General features: G+C 41.5%; 1 long non-coding RNA gene and 1 pseudogene across 2 annotated transcripts; one reads left to right on the forward strand and one right to left on the reverse strand.

Annotated features, from left to right (window-relative positions):
• Positions 1-1,378: 1,378 nt before the first annotated feature.
• Positions 1,379-7,084, forward strand: LOC150059036 (uncharacterized). 2 transcript variants are annotated; one of them, XR_016536582.1, is made up of 4 exons: positions 1,379-2,407; positions 2,847-3,166; positions 6,490-6,606; positions 6,699-7,084. It is a non-coding gene; the product is annotated as an uncharacterized LOC150059036 (long non-coding RNA). The 2 variants fall into 2 exon arrangements; XR_016536581.1 differs by having other exon boundaries at positions 3,039-3,166.
• Positions 4,285-4,988, reverse strand: LOC150059037 (large ribosomal subunit protein uL23 pseudogene; annotated as a pseudogene).
• Positions 7,085-26,000: the final 18,916 nt, after the last annotated feature.

Consider the following 26,000-nt stretch of genomic DNA (forward strand, 5'->3'; position numbering starts at 1 on the left):
AGGTAGAGCACTAGCTCAGAACAGCAACAACAACAACAACAAAAATAAACCCTAAGGGACAGCACAAAGGCTCTGAGTTCAAGCCCCAATATGGACACAAAAATAAATAAATGAATAAATAAATAGATAAATAAAATGACCAAGTAAATAAACAATTTAAAATTTCCTAATCCCTTATCTGTAATATTCAAAAGGTCAGATTTGTCTAGAACACAGTTTTTCAGATTTTACAAACATAACATCCTCCCCACCACCAAAAAATTCATCTTCTATTTGTTGTTGTTGTTATTTTTTGAGTCCTGGTTTGAACTCAGGGCCTGAGCACTGTCCTTGGGCTTTCTAAAGGCTAGAGCTCTACTACTTGAGCCACAGCACCACTTTCATCTCTTTTCTATGTATGTGGTACTGAGGAATCAAATCTGGGTCTAATTAGGCCAAACTCCCAAACCCTGATGCTGATGTAACATCCATATGAGGCCAGATGACTGGGAAAAGCATGCATTTCTCTGGGCCTATTGGCCACCAGGTGAGTTACAAAAAGAGTTTTGGGGAAAAAAAATATGCCACCAGGGTGAAAAGAAAGAAACAACAATTTTTTTAAAGAAAGCTTTGGATTTTCAGAGCTGCTTGAATTTCAGAATGTTTGCATTAGGGAGCTCAGTTTAGCTTTTCAGAAAACAAGATTCCAAAGCTCTCTCTTATGCCACTAAGGAAGCGCTGACCTGCCAATGGGTCAGGTGGAAGAGCAGGCGCTCCTCTTCACAGAATTTCTTTCCTAGAATATCTTTGTTTTTCTTTCCTTCTACATTCTACTTAAGGCAGCATTGGTTCATCACCCCACACATCCTTGGGATGCTGGAATGAGACAGAATAAGAAGGCTGATGCTCAGAAGGAACTTAGTTACAATCCTACCTCTGGCACTGTTCAGCTTTTGTTGAATTAGAGAGGCCACTTCACCTCTGAACCTCTGTTTATTCTGCCACAAAACACTCTTGCCAAGTTATTTAAGAATTAAACGAGATAATAACTTGCTAACATCTATGAAATGCTTGGTTGTATGAAGCATTGTGTTGAGTTTTATATGGAAAACTGAATAGATACCAGCCCTTGTTTACAGGTAAGGAAACTGAGGCTTAGGAGGATTATATAAATGGATCCACGTTGCCATTAATGGAGTAGCTGATTCAGCATTCAAGTTGTCTCACTCTACCTACTCTTGGCTGTTCTGGTATCATGATTCATTGGATAGTGGGTGAAATATTTAGCTATTTCTGGAAGAGAGCTCTTTGTGTATAGTGTGTGGTAGGCATGATGTCACAATGATGGTTGTGATGATGATAAAGAGGGATCAAGTTCTCCAGTAAACTGGTGGATGACCACTGCTTATCATGGCTGTCATTCACCTTTGGTACAGTGTCCTAGACTTGACACCTATAGCTCTGTCAACATCTTTTTCCTTCCTTTCTTCCTTTCCCACTCCCTCTTTCTCTCTCCCCCCCCTTTCTCCCTCCCTCTCTTTTGAAACAGGGTCTCATTATATAGTCTAGCCTGGCTTCAAACTCTTCTTGCTACTACTTCCAGAGTGCAGCTGGGATTACAGTATGGACCACCATGTTCAACTTCAGTCATTTTTTAAAGAAGCCCCCCCCACCAGATATTACTTGTATCTCTCTATATATTTACATTTTTACCATCAGTTCTTTATGCCATCTACTACAGTGGTATTACAGCACTGCTATTGTGGATCTGAGTCCTTGGGAGATAGATATTCAGGCAGAGACTTCTGTGTAGAGAATTCAGTGGCTGTCAGCAGTAGGCTCAGAGGGAGCAGAACTAGCCAGAGAGAAGAGTTGTTCTGTGAGGCTGGGCCCATAGAGGTCTGGCTGACACACAAGGAGTGGTGGGGCAAAGGTAGACAGAATCCTAAATGGACCTGAGAGGCCCACCCTCTGGTGCGCATGTCTTGCATATTATTTTTTACACGTTGATCTTCATCTCTAGGACTTTTCTTCTTTCTATGTTTATTTAGCATGATATTCAAAACAACTTTCCTCTCTATACTTACTTTGGACTTGGGGGGGGGGGCAAGGATTTGAAGTGTTCTTTGGCCATTCTTGTCCCCTAGACCCTGAATCTATTCCTTTTTTTCTTTTTCTTCAATTCACTACCGGGCTCAGGAATCCACTCTGCATTCTTTTATCCAATTCCTCTCTCTTTACTTCTAGTTCTAGGACATTTGTTCAAACCTAGAGTCCTTTCATTTATAAGAGCTGTTAGGGGGTCCCTTCCAGTCCCAAGCCTGTCTGCCTTGACAACTGCCTGTTCACCTCCCTAACATAGTGGCATTCTGGTTGCCAGTCGTCCAGCTTTATGTGCTAGAAACAGCAGTAGCAGTGTGAACAGTAGGTAAGAAGGGTGACTTGGAGGAATGAGTTCAGGGTGACTCTGGGGGCTTGTATAAGATGTGAAAAATGATTGAAGGACAAGAGGTCTTCAGAATGGAGATTTTTAAGAACTGCCTGTGGAAGGAAATGAAAAGATACAATGTCCACCTATAGATTGGTCTTTGCCAAGGTCTGAGCTTTTATGATCTACTTAAAAAAATCAAAGCTTAATTAACATGTGGACATCCAGTCATCCTCTTGGCTGATGGAACAGAAAAGGAAAGAAGCCATTGTACTAGGATGGTCTTTCAAAGCCCCAGTTCATCATCATTATTTTTAACAATATTTATTTGTTTATATATTTTTAGCAGCACTGAAGTTTGACCTCAGGGTCTTGTGCTTGGTAGGCAGTTTCTCTACCATTGGAGATATACCTCCAGGGTTTTGCTCTTGTTTTTCAGGCAGAGAATCTCCTGCTTTTATCTCCAGACTGGCCTTGGACCACAATCCTTCTACTTAATCTCTGCCACTGTTGGCCAAGCACATGCCTAAGCTTTGTCAGTGGTGCCTGGGTAAAGAAGCCCCACTCAGGCGCTCCCTCCCTGTTCTATACCAGTCTGATCTGAGTCGGAGATACTTCTTCCCACAAACAGGCTCAAACATTACTAAGCATCTTCACCAGGACTCCCTATGTCAGAGCTTTTGATGGGAAACCAAGAAGGTGAGAACAACTTCTATATGCCTTTTTTTTAAAGAAGCATCTTCAAGCACCTATGAGAAGGTGAGTGGTGAAAGCTGGGAAAGAAGCCTGAGTGGGTTTCAGTTGGTCCATGTTTGAAGCTATGTCTAGCAATGGGAGGAAGATATGAGATGACCCCACATTGCCTCACAAGTAAATGGTGAGACTGGGAGACAAAAAAATATATACTACAGAGAACGAAAGCAACACTCCAATGGTTAGCAGAGCACTGGGCGGGGGCGTGTCCCTTGACTCAAATGATATGGAAGGAGAGAGAGACACTTACTGCATGTGTCCAGCCAAGAAGGGCACGATGATTAGGTGCCCACTTGCCCCTGAGAAACCTTTTCTGGTATTGCCCAGTAACACTGAGATAGAACAAGTGAATGTGATAGACCTAAAAGAGAGAGGAGTGTAAAATGGGAGCAGTTCGTCCAAAGCAAGCACACTTTGACTTCTCACCTTACTTAGAATGTCTTAGCATCTCTTCTTCCTCTGTGTATAGCTCTTTCTCAGATACAAGAGAATGTATCCTTTCATTACTCGATGGACATCATAGCCGAAAGAGAAACAACAGCATCTTGTTCAATGGGAAAAAGTTGAATGTGTAAAATGTGTTTATTGGCTGACTTTAAAATTACTTTACAATAACTAGGAGCATACTTCAAGTTCTATAGCACAAGGCCTGGAGTTCAAAACCCAGTAACATCAAAACGAAGTTGTTGTACTAAAACCTCCACAAATGACCTAAGAAGTGAAGGCACAGAGGCTAAAGAGAAAGCACATTGCACATCCTGACTCATCTCATTGATGTCTGAAATGAAAGAATATTTTTCTCTTTCACTCTTCCTTCTGACCTTACCAACAATAGATAATGGTGAAAATCACAGAATGTAATATTCAGGGGGTCATGTAGTCTATTACCCAAACTTGGGCCCTTTGAAAGTGGAGTGTTAGTAATCATTAATCCTGGACAACAGATGTAAACAGAGACACCTTGTCATCCTAAGAACAGTGAGAATACTGTGGAGTCGAGTCATGGTCCAGGTTTTATTCCCGTCCCCCACACCTACTGATCAAGGGAGGGCAGACCCACTAAGTAATTTTTCCTTTCCAGTGGGAAAAAGATGTATATTTATAATTAGCCGGCTGGATGCAGCTTAGATGATTCCAATTTTGTTGGCAACATCTAAAGCATCATAATCAGGAGCCAGTGGAACATAGGCCTTCTTCTCTCCATCAGGTCTGATCAGGGTATTGACCTTAGCCACATCAATGTCATAGAGCTTTCTCACGGCCTGTTTGATTTGATGCTTGTTGGCCTTGACATCCACAGTAAACAGCTGAGTATCGTTGTCTTCTGTCTTCTTCATGGTTGACTCAGTGATCAGGGGAACCTGATGATCACATAGTGGTCAAACTTGTTTTTCCTCAGAGTGTTCTGAGGATATTTGGGCTGTCGGTGGGGCCGCAGCATCTTGGGCCGCTGGAAGGTGGGTGAAGGGCCTATCCTCTTCTTTTTGTGGCTGTGGAAGCCTTTCAACACTGCCTTCTTAGCCTTCAAAGCCTTTTCCTTGGCTTTGGCTTTAGGAGGGGCAGGAGCTCCCTTCTTTGCTTTGAAAAAGCCCACTAAGTCACCTTTTAAGGCCCCACTTCACACACTGTGATGAAACTATTTATACTTACTGTCATGAGGATTAAGTGAGCTAAGATATGTAATATCATCAAGTATAGCACAAGACAAGCATTGTGAATACATCCATATTCCTTGCTTCCTATCAGTATGCCAGGAAGAGTGAATTTTGACTTACTTACTCATGCATCTGTGGGTGACTGGAACAAGTGTCTGTTGGGCAAGGCCCATGACTTTCTTTCTTTCTTTTCCTTTTCCAGTCCTGGGGCTTGAACTCAGGATCTGAGCACTGTCCTTGGGCTTTCTCAAGGCTAGAGCTCTGCTACTTGAGCCACAGCACCATTTCTGGTGCTTTTTTTTTCTATGTATGTGGTACTAAGGAATTGAACCTGTGTCTTTGCGCATGCTAGGCAAGCACTCTACCACTAGTCCAAACTCCTGGCCCCAGGCCCATGGCTTTCAATAGAAACAGTGTTGTTCCATAGGGAACAATTTGGCAATCTGTAGCGTCTACTAGAATTTAGCAGAAGGCTACCCAGGGACATTAGTTATCTTGGAAACCCAGCAGAGTCCTACAAAATAAAAGGTCATCTTTCATCCCTCTGAGCCTCCTGGTGTCTCATTGGATGTTAATGAAGTTAAAAAAAATCTTCATAATTATCTGAACCTGTCTAGCTATTTAGTTTACATCACGTGTAAAGCTTCTTACTTGCTTGCTTTTTTCTTTCTTTGTTTTTCTTTTGTTGTTGTTGTTTACAGAACTCTAGTATGCACTGAATTTTTCCAGGAAGGGATGTGGTAGTGTCATGTTAATTAAGGAAGAGATATTGTGTCTCAAAACCAGCCAGGAAAATGCATGACATTGCTCCAGTGAATCAGCAAATGCCTGAAGTGGAGCTGTGGCTCAAGTGATGGAATGCTATCCTTGAGCCAAAAAGTTAAGGGACAAAGCCCCAGTATTGGGGGGAGAGTGTGCTTTGTTCATATTTTTATCAAGAGTTGTTAATAGCTCAGGAACTCTGGTCACTGATGGCAATACCATAGTTGGAGAGTAATGGTAAATGGGGAAAAAAAAAATGTGTCTGTCACTGATACAACACACCAATTCCAGCCACAGTGAGGACTTTCAGGGTCACATGACTGTCCACATAGGAATGAGCACTGGACTCATGTCTGCTAGTGTGGGCTTTTAAGGATTTGAGTAACAAATGTCATATTTTAATTTTCCATTTCTTTTTATTTTTTTTTTATAACAGGACCATTGTATTTGTGGCAGATTGCTAAATACCCATTAAAAACCCACATTCTTCTCTCTCCTAAACACCTGACTAGACTTAGTTTCTCAGCAAACTCGGCAAGCAGTTGTGGCCAAATGGGTACAGTCTCTGAACAGAAGTGGTATTTGTCTGAAGTTTCCCCTTTGAAAAAGATATAAGAAACAACCAAGTTTGTAGGTTGAGTAGCCTCTAAATTTTTCTCATTTGGTAACTGAATTAAAGTCAAGAATTTACTGAGTAAGAAATATGCTATGGATTATACATGATTATTCCATATTATATACCATGAAAATTGTCATTTCTAATTAAATCATGAATAAGCTTTCTTCACGCATCAATTGTAAAATGCATCCAAATATGAGAGACATTAAAAGGTTAAATAAATAATACATGCCCTAGAAATGATTTTTAATGGTCATGTATTTCTCAACAAATATATTCTGTACATTTTACAGCATACACAAAGGAAGGGGAAGTGTCTTTACCGTGGTTGACCACCAGCTTCGTGCAGAAGAGTCAAGCAAGAACACAAAAGTCCTGAGTTCAAATCCCAGTCCCTGCACACACTAAAAGTAAAATATTAAATAAAATAAAACACATATAAAAGTTCTGGAAGGTTGATGTTTTATACACAAAAATCAAGTGTTCTTGTTATATCCCACAGACACCCAGCTCCGGAGGCCCTGGCATGGAGGTCCACTGTGGACTCAGAAGAGCACGTGGTTCATGGTAGCTCTGCCTGTGTGGCTCTGGCTAAAGATGAAGAACACTCCAGATGAGAAATGTTGCCAGCGCACAGAGACAGATGGAGTGTCTGGAAGATGCTGCGGGACGGCAAATAAGCCACAGAACTGGGAATGTTCTGTGCATTAGTGTGAGGGTGAAGGACAGAAAGAAGGCCGACAAGAAAGGCAGCTGCTTATGTGGAGCGAGCCCGGCCAAGGTGAGCACACGAGAGCCCGGCTCTGTGTCTAATGTCAGCACAAAGAACAACAGAAGATTGGTAAGCATCACTCAAGGCTGAATGGAGTGTGGCCCTAGGATAAGGAAGGCGCTTGTCACAGCGCCTGCAATTTCTCCTTGGGAAATTAATCCTTTGAAGGTGAAGGACTAAAACCTCCACTTAAAATGCACAAGTCGGAAGATGTTGCCCAGAGGAACGGTGTGTGTGTGGAAATGCAGTGAGGAACTAGGGAGGGGAGAGGAGGAGCCCAGATTGGGACGACCAGGAGGAGGAGGACACAGGGATGTGCTGGAATGAGCTGGAATTCGCGACCTGCCCACAGCTCTGAGTTTATTCTCACTCCGACTCTATCTCTGTTTTCTGTCCTCTTCTCGTGTGTGTGTGTGTGTGTGTGTGTGTGTGTGTGTGTGTGTGTGTGTGTTCTCACAAAGTTGTTTCTAACAGAACAACATAAGCACAATCATAAGGCAACTCAAAAATAACCCATCTTTTAGCTTAAAAGAAGACATAAAGGGAAGGTCAAATAGATTCATACAGGATTCCTCTTTATCCAAGACCCCCAAAACCTACAGATCATTTTTCTTATGCATACATACCAATGATAACATTTAATTTAAAAATTAGTCATAGTATGAGATTAGCAATAGTAATTAGTAAGAAAAGAGAAGCCAAGTGCTGGGCCTCAGGTCTGTAATCCTAGTTACTCAGGAAGCTGAGATCAGGGGTCTTAAGATTCAAGGCCAGCCTAGGGAAAAAGTTAATGAGACCCTTTCTCAACCAACAGCTGGACTCACATCTGTCAAGTGCAGGAGGCTGAGACAGGGATGGTTGCCAGCCCTGGCAGAAAAGTTCTTGAGAATTCCTCATGGCAGAAGAAATCAGGTGTGGTGGTATGCACCTGTCATCATAGCTATGGCTATATTGCTAAAATAGGAGGATCATGAGCTAAATGCTAGTGGCTCATCCCTTTAATCCTCACTGTTTGTGGGGGCTAGGAATGGGAGAACCATGATTTGGGGATAGCTAGATGCAAGCGGCACACATCTGTCCTCCCAAGCTATGTGGAAGGCTGAGAATAGGAGGAAAGGAATCAAGGCCAACCCAAGAAGAAAGACCGTGAGACTCCATCTCTGGAGTCTATGGAAGGGAAGCTGGATGTGGTGGTGCTCCCAAGATCCCAGAAAAAGGAGATGGCTCACAGCTCAGGCATATGCCTTGGCAGGAAGTGAGACTCATCTCAAAAATCACCAGTAAAAAATTGACTTGACGAAGGGGTGGAGTGAGAGAGTGCCAGCCTATCAGAGAAGAGACCCTAAGTTCAAATTCTAATACCACTGTTTTTGTCCAATGATGTAGCAAAGGCTTCTAAGGGACAGTGTCTAATGAGTCTGGTAGAGGAACCTTCTTGTGCCTACTGACAGCCACTTCAGTTGCTGGGACTTGGCCAGAAAGCAGTTGTCAATCACAAGAACCTTGATGGGGTGAAGACTGGAGCTTTAGCCACATTCTCTCCAAGGAGGTGAGAGCAGGCACTTACAAGCCATCTTGTGAGGGTGTATGTGGTCACAGGAGACGGCTTCCCCACTTCCCCTCCCCCCACCTCTACCTCTTAGCCCAGTGGGCCCCAAAGAATGATCTGGAGTGTTAAGTGCCACATGGATTGTGGTTGCTTGGATTCCCCAAAATAATTTTGTATGGCTAAGAAGGAAGCTTTTATTTTGTTAGGTCATTGACACATTAGCATCGCTTATTATCACAGCACACCCAGCTCATCCTGATTAAAACTTATTTGATGATTTTGATGAACATCAGTTGAACTAAGCACTTATAATAATGCAGGTCTGAAATCCTATTTATGAAAAATACTAAAAATTGAGGCACAGGCATTTTCTACTTGAAGATGTATATGGAATGGTATTTGAGAACTAGAGTTCCCATAAAAGGTTAGTTGCTAAAGAACACATAGCAGTAGCAGGAAGTAGTGCAGTGGTAGAATGCTAGCCTTGAACAAGAAATCTCAGGGACAGTGCCCAGGCCCTGAGTTTAAGCCCTACAACAACAACAAAAAGGAAAAAGAAGAAGGAGGAGGAGGGGGGGGGAGAAGCAAGAGGGGAGAAGGAGGAGAAAGAGGAGGGGAGAAGGAGGAGGGGAGAAGGAGGAGAAGGAGAAGGGGAGAAGGAGAAGGAGGGGAGACGGAGGAGGAGGAGGAGGAAGATGAGGAGGAGAAAAAAGAAAGAATATGTAACTAATAAATAGAAAAGAAATGAATTAATGGGAAAATATTTATGGTTGTCACAAACTTCCTATGCATGTAAAATAAGATTGACAGAAAAATGCCATTTTTTTAAAAAAAAAAGCAATCTGTTGGGAAAATTTACCTAAATTTTTCTCCTTATTCTTTCTACAGTTTAGAATTTTCTCAGTGTTTAGAAACAAATTGGTGCAAATTTTCACAATGAAAAGCAATGCTTCTCTTTCAATTGCTCAGATTTATAAAGGTATAAGTAACATCATTTTTTTCTTTTTTTTTTTTTTTTGCTAGTCCTGGGTTTGTGCTCAGAGCCTGAGCACTGTCGTTGGGCTTTCTCAAGGCTAGAGCTCTACCACTTGAGTCACAGCACCACTTCTGGATTTTTTCTATGTATGTGGTACCAAGGAATCAAAACCAGGTCTTTGTGCATGTAGGCAAGCACTCTACCACTAGGCCAAACTCCTGGCCTGTAACATCATTTTCTATTATCTCATTGGTAAGATTATTCTTAATCCTAGAAATAGATCTTGCTCAAGGTGCTCCAAAATCCAGATAATAGGTCATATTTATACTTGACATTTTTTCTAGTTTTTTTCTTTGAAATATACATTTTTTATAGAGAAGATTTTTATGCATCTCTTTTAAAGGCACTGTAGAGCTAGGGATGTGTTGTACATGAGACAGTGCTTGCCTAGTAAGCATGAAGCCCCAGGTTTGATTCCTCAGTACCATATACACAGAAAAAGTAGGAAGTGGTACTGTGGCTCAAGTGGTAGAGGGTTAGCCTTAAGCAAAGAAGATCAGGGACAGTACCCTGTCCCTGAGTTTAAGCTCCTAGAACAGTGCGGGAAAGACACTGCAGGCCACTTAGGTTTTAAATGAGTGAGGTTGAGCTGGGCCCTCTGCTCAGGAGCCCATTGGCCCTTCTGTGAGCAGAGAGATGTGGAGTCTGAGCCATCCTGTTCATTCTTCCTCTAGTCCATGTGCAAAGGGAGTGAGAAGTCACTGAGTTCTCACGTCAGACATGCCATTCAACACTGGCAAACCATTGTGTCATTTGCATCTATGGAAACAACTTTTGCACATGCTCCAGGGAAGTAATCACTGGTAACTTGTGCCAGCATGGCTTCTCACAATAGGAAAAGAAGATGCACTTTTACACTCTTTAATAAATGCATGCGAAAATTCCAACAATGAGAAATCTCAAACTAGAGAGTTTTGAAAATAGGAAAATCATCAGAATCAGTGCTCTGGAGACATGGTGTTTGAAAAGTTGAGATAAATATTCTGAAATGGTAGAAGAAATATCCAAGAACATGGGAGATAAAAATTGGGGCTGAGAGTTTAGCCTAGTAGTAGAGTGCTTGCCTAGCATGCATGAAGACCTGGGTTCTATTCCTCAGTACCACATGCATAGAAAAAAGCTGTGGCTCAAGTGGTAGCCTTGAGAAAGCCCAAGGACAGTGCCCAGGCCCTGAGTTCAGGGCCCAAAACTGGCAAAAAAAAATAATTGATTAGATACTAACAGCAATGTTCTCATTCAACCTGGGTCAATTCTGGAGTGACATGCTTATTACCTCACTGGCTGCCCTTCCACTCTGGGCCTGTTTTTTTGCATGTAGAAAATGAGGGATGTTGACTAGATCTCTAAACAGGCCAATAGTATGCTTGAGCTGTATTGTTTCTATAATATGATAACCTCACCACTGATTTAAAACAAAATAATACACAAACAAAAATCAGCCAGTGGCAAAGATAGGAAATTCACAGTTTGAGGCCAGCCCCGGCAAACATTTAGCTAGATCCTGCTTCAGAGAATGAGCCAGGTATGGTTATATGAGCTATTTCTCAACTATTTACAAGATACAGATATTAGTTCTAAGAAGGACTGAACGACATTTCCAGATTCTCTCTTTCTAAAACAAACTAAAGTCAAAAAGCACTGACAAGTAGCACAAGTGGTAGCATTTAGCAAGCAGGAGACTCTGAGTTCAATCTCCAGTACTTCTATAAACAAAGACAAAAGAAACGAAACCTCTAATACATATACACCAGGGGTGTTTAAGCCAGGTTTTGTGACCCATGTCTGGTTATCGGGGATATTCTCCAGGTTTGCTTTATCTTGAACAGTCATTTGCCTAAGCAAGCCTCTGCGCGAAGGTGCCTGGCTCCATTAGGCTTTGCACAAATCAGTTACACTCATCCGTAGGCCAGATTTGAAGGGCAGAGTGGCTGGAAGGCCAGCCTCATTCACAGCCCCTGGGGCTGATTGAAAAGGGCATTTCCTACCATATGTGGGAAGCTGACATCACTGGCACAGCAATTATCTCACTGACCTCTGGGAATCTGGCTTTGGAAGAGAGATCAAGAGGTCAGGCATCCCAGAGGAAAAAATACACAACATGGATCAAAAATGTCAGTAAAAATTTACAAACAAGGATGGGGATATAGTTGGGTGATAGAGGGCTTCTCTAACATTGTACAGGGCCTGGGTTCTAGCCCCAGCATAGGGTGGGGGCCGCAGGTTTACAAGCAGATCATCTTCGAAGAATTATCCTCCAGGGCTGCTATCTGTGGTGGTGGAGTCCATCCTCCTGGCTCCTCCTCAGGCTCCTCCCTCTCAGACCTTACCCATATCTGCACCTCTCTGCTAATCTTTGGTTGATAATTTGACAGTGAGCTACCTACATGATAGAATATGGCTTCCCACCTTTTCCTACTCTGATAGAACATGGCCTCCCCCTTTTTCCTACTCTGGTGCACCAGAATTTGCAGGAAGAACTAGTGTGGTGATATCTGGAGGGGCTTTTAAGAATAATTAGGGACAAAAAAAATAGGTTTACGTGAAGTCATGGGGGTGGGACTCTCATGATAGGATTAGTGGTCCTAGAGAGGAAAGACACCCTCTCCTTCCCTCCCTCCTTCCCTCCTTCCCTCCCTCCTTTCTTTCCTCCCTCCCTCTCCAGCTCAGTCTATTAGTATGACAATTACTTCCCTTGCTTAGACTGCCACTGGGGAAAAAAAGCCTCATTCACCCCACAGTGTCCCTGACAGTGCTTAACTACAGGTATCTGAATACAAGATGTTTTGGAGGGGTCTTTTATCCATCAGAGATTTCAACTCAAGACCTTGTACTTTGTAATCATGTACTCTAATACTTGAGCCATGTCTCAAGTATTTATATTTATATTTTTGAGATTGGGCTGCCTCCTAGCCAGCCTCCGACCAATATTCTTTTACCTGTGACTCCCTTACCAGCATACCTGCCTTTCTCTTTCTCCCTTTCTCCCTTTCTCTCCTTTCTTTTAGTTTCTCTCTCTTTATTTCTCCCCCCAGTCTCTCTCTCTTTCCTTTTAACTTTTTGCCAAGATTGTCAAACTCTCACAATGTGATCAAAATTCAAACCCTGATCCTCTCAACCTCTGCCACCCAAATAAAAATTGTTACCCCAACAATATTATTTCAGAGAATTTTAGTTGATCTTTCACATGATTGGAGCCACTGGGAGATTTTTTTTCCTTCTCCAGTCATGGGACTTGAATTTGGGGCTGGGACTTTCCCTGAGCTTTTTGCTTAAGGTAGCACTCTACTACTTGAGCTACAGTACCACTTTCAGTTATTTTTTTTTCCTGGTGGTTAATTGGTGATAAGAGTCTCACTTTCCTGCCCGGAGTGGTATCTTCAGATCGTAGCCTTGTAAGTAGCTACCATTATATGCATGTGAGCCACCAGCCCCCAGCTTCACTGGGAGATTTTGAATGGGGTGGTACGTGCTGTGTAGTCCCTAGAGATGGAGTACACTTTGGAATCCCATATTTCTAGTGAGAGAAGTTAGTTTGCAAAGGACAACAGGATAAGGTATTCTGTGCACAGCGTGGCACTGCAGAAATGTGCACTATCTCTAGGTTTGGTTTTCATCTATCATCTCTGCCCAGCAAGAGCAGAGAATCACCAAAGTCCTGTCTATGAAGCACTGACTTCATTAGACTTCAGCTGAGCTGACCTGGGAGTTGGTTGTCCTTTCTGATGCCAGGCTGCAGTTGCCTAAGCAGGGAAAAGATCTGTATGTGATGGGAAAATTTCCCATCATACCTTTCAGCTTGACTTCTAGACAGGAAGAGAGGATTTCTACCTAAATAACAACACTTTACTTTGCTGTCCCAAAGGATGGGAGGATAAAATCTGGGCTTCAAACATGTTCAGCAAGGTGCTAGCTACTCTAGTGATTTTGTTTACACACACACACACTCAACACATCTTTAGGAGGACTTAGTCTCAGAAGACCACAATACACTAAGCACTTCCTGTAAAATGTCCCATCCTGGTGTTAGAGACATAATAAAGATTTCCACATATGGGAGTAAGACTAAAGGCTAGGAGAGTTTGGGCAAACACTGCTGGCTATACATTTTGGTTAATTCCCTGAGTAGGAAAAAGGATAATGAACCTGCAGTGCACAGGAAATGTCTGGCTAGCAAAAAAGCTGAGCACATTTGTGTGGGAAAATGCATCAGTGCTCAGTGGAGGGAGGACTTCAAAATCCTTCCTCCGCCTTCCTCTAGCACCTCAGAGTTTCTTCAGAGACATCTGAAAAAGAAGACAGCACCTGAGGCCAACACAGTTTGAATTGCCTTTCTCACTGGCTTAGCTCCTTGTTCTTTGCAAAGTGCTGAATCCTTCCACCTCTAAATTTTGTTTGGAAGTCATGAATTTCTCTCCAGGCTTCTTAGCTTTCAGAAGCCAGCCCAGCATGATTTGTTTGTGAAAGTAACTTTAATGCCAGACTGAAAACTGTAACTTGCCTTGGCATTTGATTTTATATAAAGGTAGGCTATGTCTGCCAGATGTGTGTGCTATTGAATTAAACTTGTTTAATCCTCCGCTTTATATTAGTTGTCTAGTCTAAAAATACCTCAGCAGACCAGCATGCCTGGCTGGATGAAGAAAATAGAAATTAGCCAAAAATCTGGTGTGTCTTGATTATCACCATTCCATGCATACACTCTGCATACAAATTGGCAGCTGTGTGTGTGTGTGTGTGCGTGCGTGCGTGCGCGTGCGCGCGCGCGCGTGCATTTAAAGCTCCATGTTTAGATTTTTCTACTCAAGCCATATCTCCAGTCTGACCTTTTGCTGCTTAATTGGAGACAGAATCTCTTAGACTTCTCGGCCTGGGTTAGCTTCAAACTGCAGTCCTCCAGATTTCAGCATCTTGAGTAGTTAGATGTACAGGCATAAGCTACTGGTGCTTAGCCAGTCTGCTGCTGCTTGCAGTTTCTCTTGTGCCATTGCCAGTCTCCCCCTCCACATAGAGGCATCAGGATGGTAAGATTATAGTCCAGTCCTCATGATGGCAAGTATTAGGACCTCGACACTTACCTTTGCTAGGCTTCAATTGAAGAACAGAAACTTTTCCCACAGCTAATAATCAAATAAGGTGACAGATGTTAAATATGTACCACAATGCCTGGCAACCATAAGACTTACTAAATAAAAGCCCTCTATCACTAGAATTGTCCTTTTGTGTCTAAGCATCATTTTAGAAAACAAAACTGGCAAAAGCCCAATGAGGTTTTTGTTGTTGTTGTTGTGTTGTTTTTTTTTTTTACCAATACTGAAGTTTGAACTCAGGGTCTTACAATGATAGGCAAGTGCTCGCCCACTGCAGCCACATCACCAACATTTCTTGCTTTAACTGATTTTTCAGGTAGAAAAGTCAAACATTGATCATGCTATCTATGCTTCCCAAATAGCTGAGTTTAGCCCCACCACACCCTGGTTGGCTTTAGAGATGAGATCTCATTATCTTTTCTTTTTTGCTTAGTCAGGCCTCAAACTTGAATCTTTCTGATAGTATTTCTGATATAAACCAATTCAGAAAGGGTCATGACATTGAAAACCATAAAGCCTAGAAGGGCATCTTCAGGGTGATCTTACAATTCACACTCAAAAGAACCAAGGAATGGTGACCTCATCTGCGGAGTTTCAGTAATGGATAAATTTGTAATATTTCAGTCAATCACCGGTGTCCACCCTCCTGATAGAGCTAAGGGATCCTTCTCCTCCTCCTCCTCCTCCTCCTCCTCCTCCTCCTCCTCTGAACAGAATCACAGAAGAAAGGGAATGCATGGCCATGGCATTCTCTGAGTCCATGGCTTGCCAGTTTTATCAGCTTGAAACCCTCCATTTCAGGACGGCATTCCTGCTTGGAAAAGGTCTGAAAGTCCCACCATATTGCCTGCCTTGGTACACAGCTTTTGTCACCCTCCTAGGTTAACTTGAGAACTGTGGGTCATTAGCTTTGAAGGAAAGATCATGCCAGCTACTCAGGGAGGTAAAGATAGGAGAATCCTGAGTTCAAGACCGTATTTCAAAAACGAACTGAAAATAAAAGGGCTGCAGGCATAGATCAAATGGTAGAGTACTTTCCTAGGAAGCTGTTGGCCTTGGGTTCAACCCCATTACAAAAGAAGAGGGAAGGAAGGCAAGAAGGAAGGCAAGATGGAAGGCAGGAAGGGAAGAAGGGAGGGATGGAGGGAGAAGAGAAGGGAGTACAGAGGGAGAGAGGAGATGATCTAGACATTTTAGTAGCTATTTAATGAATACATTCATTAAATTCATGCATATTTTGTCCCAGTATTTCTGTGGAAAAATACAGTCTAAGTGCCCAGAACCTAACTTATTTTTAGAGATATACCCTTGAATAAATGAGGTCATCTGCCTTTAATATAATTTGAAACCCAGTTTTACTTTTGTCTCCTGATAAAACCTCCTTTCTGGAAATGTTCATACTGAAGGAGTGTAAGCTTGAATCCAGAAGCAGCAGCTATCCATATTGGCTTGCCAAGGCCAAGGAGACTATGCATGTGGTCTTTAGAGGAGCATCTTATTTCAACCACTTTCATATCACCCATATATTTGGCATTTCCTCCAAGAAGTCTAATTCCACCAGAAGCCCACAAAATGGGCTAGCCTCTGAGCTTCTGAAGATGGCAAGGGCTGTGCTTGAGTTTATTCAACCATAAATGGGGAAAAAGGAAATGTCATCATCCTACCAGCAGAGACAAGAAGATACACGCAAGAGCTACTAAAGTGAGGACAGTGAGTCAGAAAATGAAGGCAAGGGGGTGTTTTCATTACTTATATTTGGGTTTTACGTTACAGGGAGAAGTATCTGGCTACACCGGTGGGTTTTACGTGTACCTAGTCTATAACCATTTAAGCACTCCATTGGGCTGGAACTTAATCAAATTTCTTAGATTCTAGTTAGTAGCTTCGTAGCAAGCATCAATGACATAAAAGGGGAAAAAAAACACTTGAAGTATTCCCACCTTAGACTTAATAAATGTTCCCTCTCAAACTCAAGTTGAAAAGGAAGAACTCTTTGCTGCCAACAGGAAGAATGAGTTTTCTCACTTATTTTTTTAACAACACAGACAACATATTTATTTTATTGAAGGCCCTTGGCATTCAATTTTAAGTTTCAAAGTACTGGAACTTATTTTTGGAGTGATCGTGGGGAAAGGGGGGAGGGGGGAAAAGCACTGCATTTCTTTAATGAAATTTTCCATTGCCAGTAAGTCAATTGAAAGCTTTCCCAACATTCTTTATGCCTATGCCATATTCCAACTTTACCTTTCAGTTCAAAACTGTCAGATTTTCCCAAATGGGAGGAAGTTTGAAAAATGCAATTAAGCCACTTGACTTCAGCAGTGAGGAATGAATAAAACCCACGTGATATTTTCACTGCTAGTTATTGCAATCATCTATGAAGCCCTAAAGGATGCACACTCAAATTCACAGTGTGAAGTGTATAGCTGATGTATACCCAGCCAGCACAAGTCTTAACTATTGGGCTATATTACTGTGTAAAAGTTGGGGAAAAAAGGAATGAAACATGAGCCCTGGTGCCCCTCCAGACAGAATTTGAGAACTCCTAAGCCATAAGCAAAGGCTCTAGGAAGCGAAGTATGAGAGCCTTGTCCTAGAGGCTGGAAGACCCACTCTATCTCCAATCCTTCACTCAACTACATGGCTTAGCCAGCTTCCTTTGTGTCTTCTATGGGTCTCCAGGATGATCAGAATACTTTTAGGTCCATCACAATCTCTGCTTTCTCAACAATATAGGGATGGCAACACTGAGGGTCCAAATGAAGATAGTTTCACAAACTTCAAAAAAAGACTGATGTAAATGATTAATTACTAGATCGCTGTTCTTGTGAGCTTCCATTCTTCCCAAATTTAGTATCTGTGACCATTGCATTTCCCTGGTGGGTCTTATGATGAGAGGATTCAAGGAGATAGCACGTGGACATGTCTTGACAAAGAATCAACTTCCACTGGGTTTATCTGCTCTATTTTACCATTGGGAGATGAGGCCATCTCCCACTCCAGGCTTGAGTTGTAACTCACTGGGAACTGAAACAACTCCTAAGCAGTCTTTCAATGTCCATCTTGAGTTACTCTCCACATTAGAAATGAGTATGGTTTGTTACCAAGGAAGAAAAATTAGACCAATAAAGAAAAATGGAAAGCTTAGAAATTCATGTTTCAGAAATGACATTTAACATGGTTAAAACTGAAGATCGGGGACCAAGAGTATGGCCTAGTGGTAGAGTGCCTGCCTAGCATGCACAAAGATCTGGATTCAATTCCTCGGTACAACATACATAGAAAAAAAAAGCCAGAAGTGGTGCTGAGGCTCAAGTGGTAGAGCTCTAGCCTTGAGAAAGTCCAAGAACAGTGCTCAGGGCCTGAGCGCAAGCCCAGGACTGGCAAAAAAAAAAAAAAATTGGAGATCAGAGAAAAAAGGATGATGCAATCAATAAAACTATGTGCAATGTCACAAGTCTGATCGTGTTCCTCAACCTGGATTTAATCCTTTAAGTGTCTTCCAATGATTTTAGAATAAAAACTGAAATCTTTAACAAGACCCCCAAGCATCATATATAGCCTGGTTCAGAACACTGAGATCAACATCAGTATGGAGGATCCTCATCCTGTTCCATTCCAGCTATCCTGGGCTGCTTCTCCTCACCTCCATCCTCAAGAAAGTCCTGTAGGAAGTCCTACCTCCAGAGATCTCCTTACAGCCCATTTGCTTCCCTTCATGGCTTTATCTTCATTCCCGACTATGTATCTGCATGTTATTTCACTACTGTTGGCCTTTAGACTCTTTTTTCATATATTTTTAATTGTAATGAATAGAAGGGTTACATTATATTCACCAGATAGAAGGTGCATTGCTTCACAAACATTGATACCCTTTCTCATGTCTTTGTCCCCATTTCCCTCCCCCAACCCCACCCTTTTAGACTCTTATGAATTGTGCGCACTTGCTCACAACTCTCCCCGCCATTCACTGAGAGTTCTGACTAGGTGTTTTGAAAATGTGTTGAATGAGTAAATGGCTTTGGCAGGAGACATTATCAGAATCAATTTCCCTACTTCCTTTGGGAATAAATGTCTCCTCTACTCTTCTGCCCCATTTCTGGAACATCTTAGTGGTTAGATGAGTGCACAGATGAGTCAGAAAGATTAAGCTATAGCAAACCCTTCCTCCAAAAGGAAAGAAAAGTCTTGGATTTAGTAAAGAATTCTACTAGATTCATAGATAGAAGTGTAAAATAAAGTTTCATTTCTTGAAACCACTAATCAAATATATTATTTTAAGAGCAAAACAGTATGAGAGGTATCTATGAATAAACATAACAAAAGTTATGCAAGAACTTTGTGAAAAAAATATGAAGCTCATCAAAAGACACTAAAGAAGACCAAAATAATCATAGACCCATTCATGGATAGGAACACTCAGGCTTCTTTCAGAAAAATCTATAAACTCTAATCGAATTCCTGACAGAGATTTTCATAGATTTTTAACAAATTGGTACTAGAACTAAACAAAAGGGTAATGAACCAAGAAAATGTTTTAAAAGAATCAGACAGTTGAAAATAAGTTATCCTTAATTACTAACAGTTTATAAGCAATGTGTTTGACACAAAGCGAAAAACAGACCAATAAAAATGAGCAGAGAACTCAGTAATATATCTTCATTTTTAAGAATAATTTTTAACAATTAAAATTGAAGATCAAAGAGAGAAGTATGGTTTAATTCATAAAATAGGTTGAAAAACTGGTGTCTGTGTGGACAGATAGAAAATTGACCTTCAGTTTATTCAGTTTTCTAAGATTCTTTTCATATGTAATAAGGCATAAAAGTGAAAGGCAAATTTGTAATTTTTTTTGGGGGGGGGAAGCTGATGGAGGGCTTGAACTCAGGGCCTAGGCACTGTCCCTGAACGCTTTTGCTAAAGGCTAGTGCTTTACTACTTTGAGCCACAGCACTATTTCCTTTTTTGGTAGTTAATTAGACATAACAGTCTCAGAGACTTCTGTGCCCAGGCTGTGATCCTCACATCTCAGTCTCTTGATTAGCTAGAATCACAGATCTGAGTCACCAGCACCTGGTTTATAATCTCTATTTTTTTCTAGAAAAATATCCCATATTCTAATAAAGAATTTCTAGTGCATGACACCAAGTTCACCCCTTAAAGGGAAAGCCTGGTAAACATGACTGCATGAGAATCTCAAACACTAATAATGGGGATGCTTGGTGGATTGTTTCAATTCAAAAAGTTCTAGAGATGCTGATATTGGCAAACAGTTGTGTGACTACAGTGAATGCCACAGAATGGTGTATTTAAGAATAGTAAAAATGAGAGCCAGGTGCAGTGGCTCATACCTGTAATCCTACCTACTCAGGAGACCGAGATCTGAGGATCATGGTTCAAAGCCAGCCCAGGTACTAAAGTCCATGAGACTCATCTCTAATTAACCACTAGAAAACTGGAAGTGGCACTGTGGCTCAAGGAGTAGGGTGGTAGCCTTGAACTGAAGAGCTCAGGGAAAGCACGTAGGCCCAGAGTTCAAGCCACACAAAAAGACACACACACACAAAAGATGAAATTACAGAATGGTCAAGGTCAGAAGAGTGAATCCAAATGGCCAAGAAGAATATCAGAAGACCCTTATAGAGTCCTCGCCATAGTGGAAGGCTGTAGATACAGTCTTTACTAAAACATTATTTCCTATCTACCATACTGGCAAACATGAGAATGCTTCATAATATTAAACACTGGCCAGAAAATTAAACACACACACACACACACACACACACACACACACACACACACACACACACACACAAATTCTCATTCCTGTTTCTGGGAGTACAACCGGGGGCCAAACACTTGTAAAGCACTGTGGTAGCATCTTGTTACTATGCACTGAATGTTCATATACAGACCCAGTGCATCTTCAAGATCAGGTTCACCTGTCCTCCACAGTGATGCAGGTGACTGGAAGGTGATAAAGTCACTGGGCTGAGGCCCTATAAAAGAGGCCTCTGCGAACATGTGTGCTGCCTCTGCCAAGTGAAGACACGGAGATATTACCATCTATGAACCTAAAAGCAAATCCTGACCGCACATCCAATCTACTGGAATTCCAACCTTGGACTTTCCAGCCCCTAAAACTAGCTCCACAACACCCACATTGCCCCCCTTCCTCCAAAGTTGGGAATGGTTGCCACCATGCCAAAGGGGAAGGTCACAATTTGTCCTATCCTCTCTTTCTGGCAATCAGCTGGGATTGTAGGAAAGGCATACAGTTCTGACACTTTCCAGCTCTGACCACAGCATAGATTGGAGCCTGTGCCCTATTTCCCCTGCGACATTGTATATCAGTATGCATACAGCTCTTCCCTTAACACTTTTTATCCATATGATCTGTTTTCATTTTCCTGAGAACCCCATGAGATGGGCCCTAATACTAATACATAGTTTTCAAACAAGGTTAAACATGGATTGCAGAGCTTAATGACCTAGCTCCATCTTACCTACCCTTTACCCTTTAAACTCAGCCAGGAATTGCTTGAATCTGCCAGCCCTTGGCCTTATCTGTTCTGCTAGCTTCTGGTGGGAGCAGGAGGAGGGGGAAGGAGGGAGAATGCTTTTCACTTTCCCCTTTCTACTCATCTTGGCTTCCAGGCAACACACCAGTAACTTCCTAATGAACGCTAACTGTTGTTATTATACAATATCCAGTGGTTCCACTGTATTAGACCCCATAGTGGGCAAATTGTGACACAGTTACAATCTTCTCCAAATGCTTACATTCCAGTGCAGAGGAGGATGAGATGGAAAAAGATGCTCAACCTCAGTAGATTGAAAATGCATGCATTAAGGCCTGAGATTGAATAGCCGGAGAGATTTCTGAGCTGAAACCATCTTGGAGGCTTCCTGGAAGAGGTGAAAGGATAGAAAAGATGTTAGAGGAGCAGAGCTAGGACATGACAGAGTATGAGACTGAGGAGGAGTTTCCTTACCCCAGAAGGCTTCATCCTCAGAACCTCAGTAAGACAAGAGTTAGGGCGGAAAGGGCCCTATGTGGTCAAAGTTGTCCTATGCCCTGCCTAGTGAGGTGCAGACAGACTGGGCACAAGGTCTGCCTACTTCAGGGAGTGGTTTCAGTTTTTCAAAAGTGTATTACGTATACATTAGCTATGGCCATAGTTTGGGTCTGGAATGTTTCTCAAAGGCTCATGTCACTCAAAAGCTTGTCCCCTGACAAAGCTACTGGGAGGTGGTAGAACCTGTAAGAGGCAACCTGTAAAAGGAACCTATAAGAGGCCTGGTAGAAGGTATTGGGTCATTGGGCACATGCCGTGGAAAGGGATTATAGGAATTTAGTCTCTTTCTCTTTTTTTTTTTATTCTGGTAATGAGGTAACTGACTTTGCTCCTCTACAGTTCCTACTGTGAGAGGACACTGTAGGCCCCAAAGCAATGGATGGTGAACTAGAACCTCTAAAATTGAGCCCAAATGGATACTCAATGATTAATTGAGGTATTGGAGATTGAACCCAAGAACTTGGGTTTGCTAGGCATGTATTCTACCACTTGAGCCAAGACCCAGTTCTTTTGCTCTGATTTTGTTTTTAAGATAGGGTCTCAGTAACTTGTTGAGGGTGGGGTCAAACTCCTGAACCTCCTGTCGCCATCTTTCAAGTAAAAATGTACATATCACTTGGCTAATTTTTTTTTCTTTTGCCTTTTGCCTATCAACTTTCTGCAAGGCCAGTTTGGTGGGAAACGCATACAACAATTAGAAGGAGCTTAATATGCAAAGTCGAAATGCTAATTTTTGTAGTGTAAATATTAATATTTTATGACCTGGGAAGTTATACTTTGCATTTACTTACACATGCACATTCATTTAGCTAGTTGTTATTTTAGATTCCAAGAAAATCTTTAAAAAAATTGGGGCAGGTACTATTTATTCTTTCTTGGGGACTAATGTAAAAATCACTACCATGCTTCCTTCTTACTTTCCAAGTGGGGCTTCAGAACAGAATTTAGTCATTGTTTATTAGATAGTCCCACACCTGGGACTATAACAATGGCAGTGCCATTTCTACCAGCCACCTACAGAGCACGTACTCTTAACCAGTTCAGGCTAGTGCTTCCCATATAGTATTTTTATTTAATGCACATAGCAACACTGTGACATCTGTCCTTATTATATCAATGCATCTCTACAAGGAGACTGGGACTCAGGATCAGGTCTGTTAGAGCTAACTCAGTTCATATACTCTGAGGAAATCTGCTTCTATTGTAGAGTCCTAATTGAAGTGACAGGTCAAACTGCCCTTTTATGATTAAGTTTTGTCACCTATCAAATGTGAGAATTAGAGTATTTCCAATATTCCTTCAAGACTCTAGTTTTCGTTCTACCTAAAGGGTAGACATTTCATATAAAATAGAAACTTTTCTTCTTGGATTTGTATGTTTGTAACATATTTTTAGTGGTAGTGGGGTTTAAACTCAGGATCTCACACTTGCCAGGCAGATCCTCAACCATTTGGGCCACATCCACAGCCCTTTCCAAAGCTTTTGGTATTTTTCAAGCATGATGTATTTCAAATATTTTTCTCTTTATAAGTTACTCAGGTACCTGTGAGGAAAATATACATTAGTTTGTTATGTGCTTAGACCAATGTCAGACATGTTATAAACATAATAAGTAGTAAAATACTTTGTTACTTGGCTCTCCTCTGCTGTAACAAATGCTGAGATTGTCAACTTATAAGGAGAAACATGTTTGAAACTATTTTATTTATCTTGCTTTCTTTCTGGGGCAGCCTGAAAATCCTCCTACCAGCTCTCCTTGCATAGCTAGGATAACGGGCACACTACAGCATTAGTTGTTTTAGGTTTTGTTTTTTGTTTTTTTTACTAGTTGAGATAGGGTTCAGGAGAACAATATGTTCAGGCTGGCTTTGAACCACAGTTCTCCAGTCTCTGCCTTCCAATTAGCTAGAATTCTAGAAGTAAGTCACTATGCCCTGGTTATTTTTTCTGTTTGTTGAAGTTGTAACCTGTATAGAGAGAAATGCATACATCTTGATGAAAGACCAGATAATCAGCCGCTAGAATTATCTCAATTATCTCAACCAATATTCACTAAGCATCTATCATTAGCTAAAACTTATTCAGCTAAGAGGATGAAATACAAGCCATAGACCTGTAGAAAATATTTGTAAAAAGACATGTCGGGGGCCAAGCATGGTGGCTCATGCCATAATCCTAGCTATTTTTTCATATATTTTTAATTGTACTTAATAGAAGGGTTACATTATATTCACCAGATAGTAACAGTTATTTTGGAGGCTAAGATGGAGATAATTATGTACCATGGCAAGCTTTAGTAAAAATTTATTTATTTATTTATTTATTTGCCAGTCCTGGGCTTAGGCTCAGGGCAGGTCATTGGGCTTTCTCAAGGCTAGAGCTCTACCACTTGAGCCACAGCATAACTTCTAGCTTTTTTCTATATGTGGTACTGAGGAATTAAACCTGGGTCTTCGTGCATGCTAGGCAAGCACTCTACCACTATGCCAAACTCCCAGCCCTCAGTAAAAATTCAACAATGTCCTATCTCACCAATAAGTAAGTGGTGCCAGACTCTGAACCCATTTATAGGCAGGTGTAGATAGGAAGATCATGGCCCAGGTCATCCCCAAGCACAAACATGTGACTATCTAAAAACCAACTAAAGAGAACAGGGCTGGAGGCGTAGCTCAAGACGTAGAGTATGCAGCTCCCACATTCAAAGTGCTGAGTTGAAACCTAAGTACCGTATCTGATTTTGTTACCTAGTATATTGTATATACATTTATTTGTTTATTTGAAATAGGGAAAGGAAGGGGGGAAAACAAGATGATTGGGAGGGGACGGGGAGAGAAATGAGGACAAACACATGAGAAGGGGTATCAGAGTGTGGAGTGCTAACCATTACACTATGGAATCCACGAGAAGGGGCATCAGTGTGTGAGAAGTAATGCACCCACTACCTTACAAATATAAGTAACCCCTCTATACATTACCCTGACAATTTTAAAAAATGTAGCTGAACAAGAAACTGAGAAACAACAAGAAGAGTAATAATTCAATTTGAAACATGAAAAAAGATGTGAAGAGACATCTTTACAAGAAGACATACAAATAAGCAAAATTCATCTGAAAAGATACTCAAACAGCAGTGAGTTAGCACAGTATCTCAGTGAAAGTGGCAGGTGTTCCAGACACCAGCGGCACCAGATCTGCCTGGGCTGCAGGACAGAAGAAACCCTCATTCCTTGCTAGTAGTAAGGCAAGGTGACCCAGCCCACTGGTGAAGGCATCTGAGTAGTTTCTTACAACACAAAACAGCAATTGTGCTATGTGGGTATCTCCCCTGAAGAGTTGAGTAATGTGCCTCGACAAAGGCTGGTACGTGACATTTATTACAGCTTTATCGTAACTGTCCAGACTTGGAATCATGGTGGCCTTCTGTAGAGGAGTAGATAAATGGACTGTGCTGAATCTACAAAGCCCTGAGAAGGTTCAGAGGAAACTTAAACATATATTGCCATGCCAAAGAAACCAGTTTGAAAAGGACATTAGATTTCAGGATTCCAGCGATGTGACATTCTGGAAAAGACTTTATTACAGAGACAGCCAAAAGATCTATGGTTGTCAGGGTCTGGGAGTAGAGGGGTGGAGGTTTAATGTGGAGACTTTTAGGGCAGGGCAACTATCGTGTGTGATTTAGTGGTGGACACACCCAACAAATTTATCCAAATCCATAGAAAGTCCAATGCCAACCATGAGCTCTGAGCAACAGTGATGTGTTCAGTATGTTCAAATGGTAACAAATGTATCACTATGTGGCAGATAGGGAGAACAGGGGAGATCTCCTTGTACCAGTGCAGGGGCCAAGAGAATTCTGTACCTTCTCTCCAGTTGTTCTCAACTTAAAACTGTTTTTAAGAAAGATAACCTATTTTTTAAAACATGATAAAGACTAGACATTAGGCGACTCTGGTTTTAGCTCTACCAGTCTTAAGACCCAGCACAAATTACTTAACCCTATCAGAAAAATTAAGTAAGACATGCTAAAAATCACATGCCCCCTCAAAACTTTAGATCCCATGTAATAAAAATGGCATCCAAGCACTTTAAATCATTTTACAAAGTGTTTTTGTCTTTGCCAGAGTGAATCCTCTTTATATTTAATTTTCTCCTGAGACTATGACAAGAAAAGTTAATCAGATTATAATAATGTCATAAGATCTTTTTACAGTTTTAAATAGTACAGGGAGTGCAGATCTTCAAACAAAATTGTGAAAGCAGCAAACACTTCCTTCATGT

The sequence above is a fragment of the Megascapheus bottae genome, chromosome 9 (assembly GCF_031878675.1).
Source record: "Megascapheus bottae isolate mThoBot1 chromosome 9, mThoBot2.hap1, whole genome shotgun sequence".
NCBI classification, from domain to species: Eukaryota; Metazoa; Chordata; class Mammalia; order Rodentia; family Geomyidae; genus Megascapheus; species Megascapheus bottae.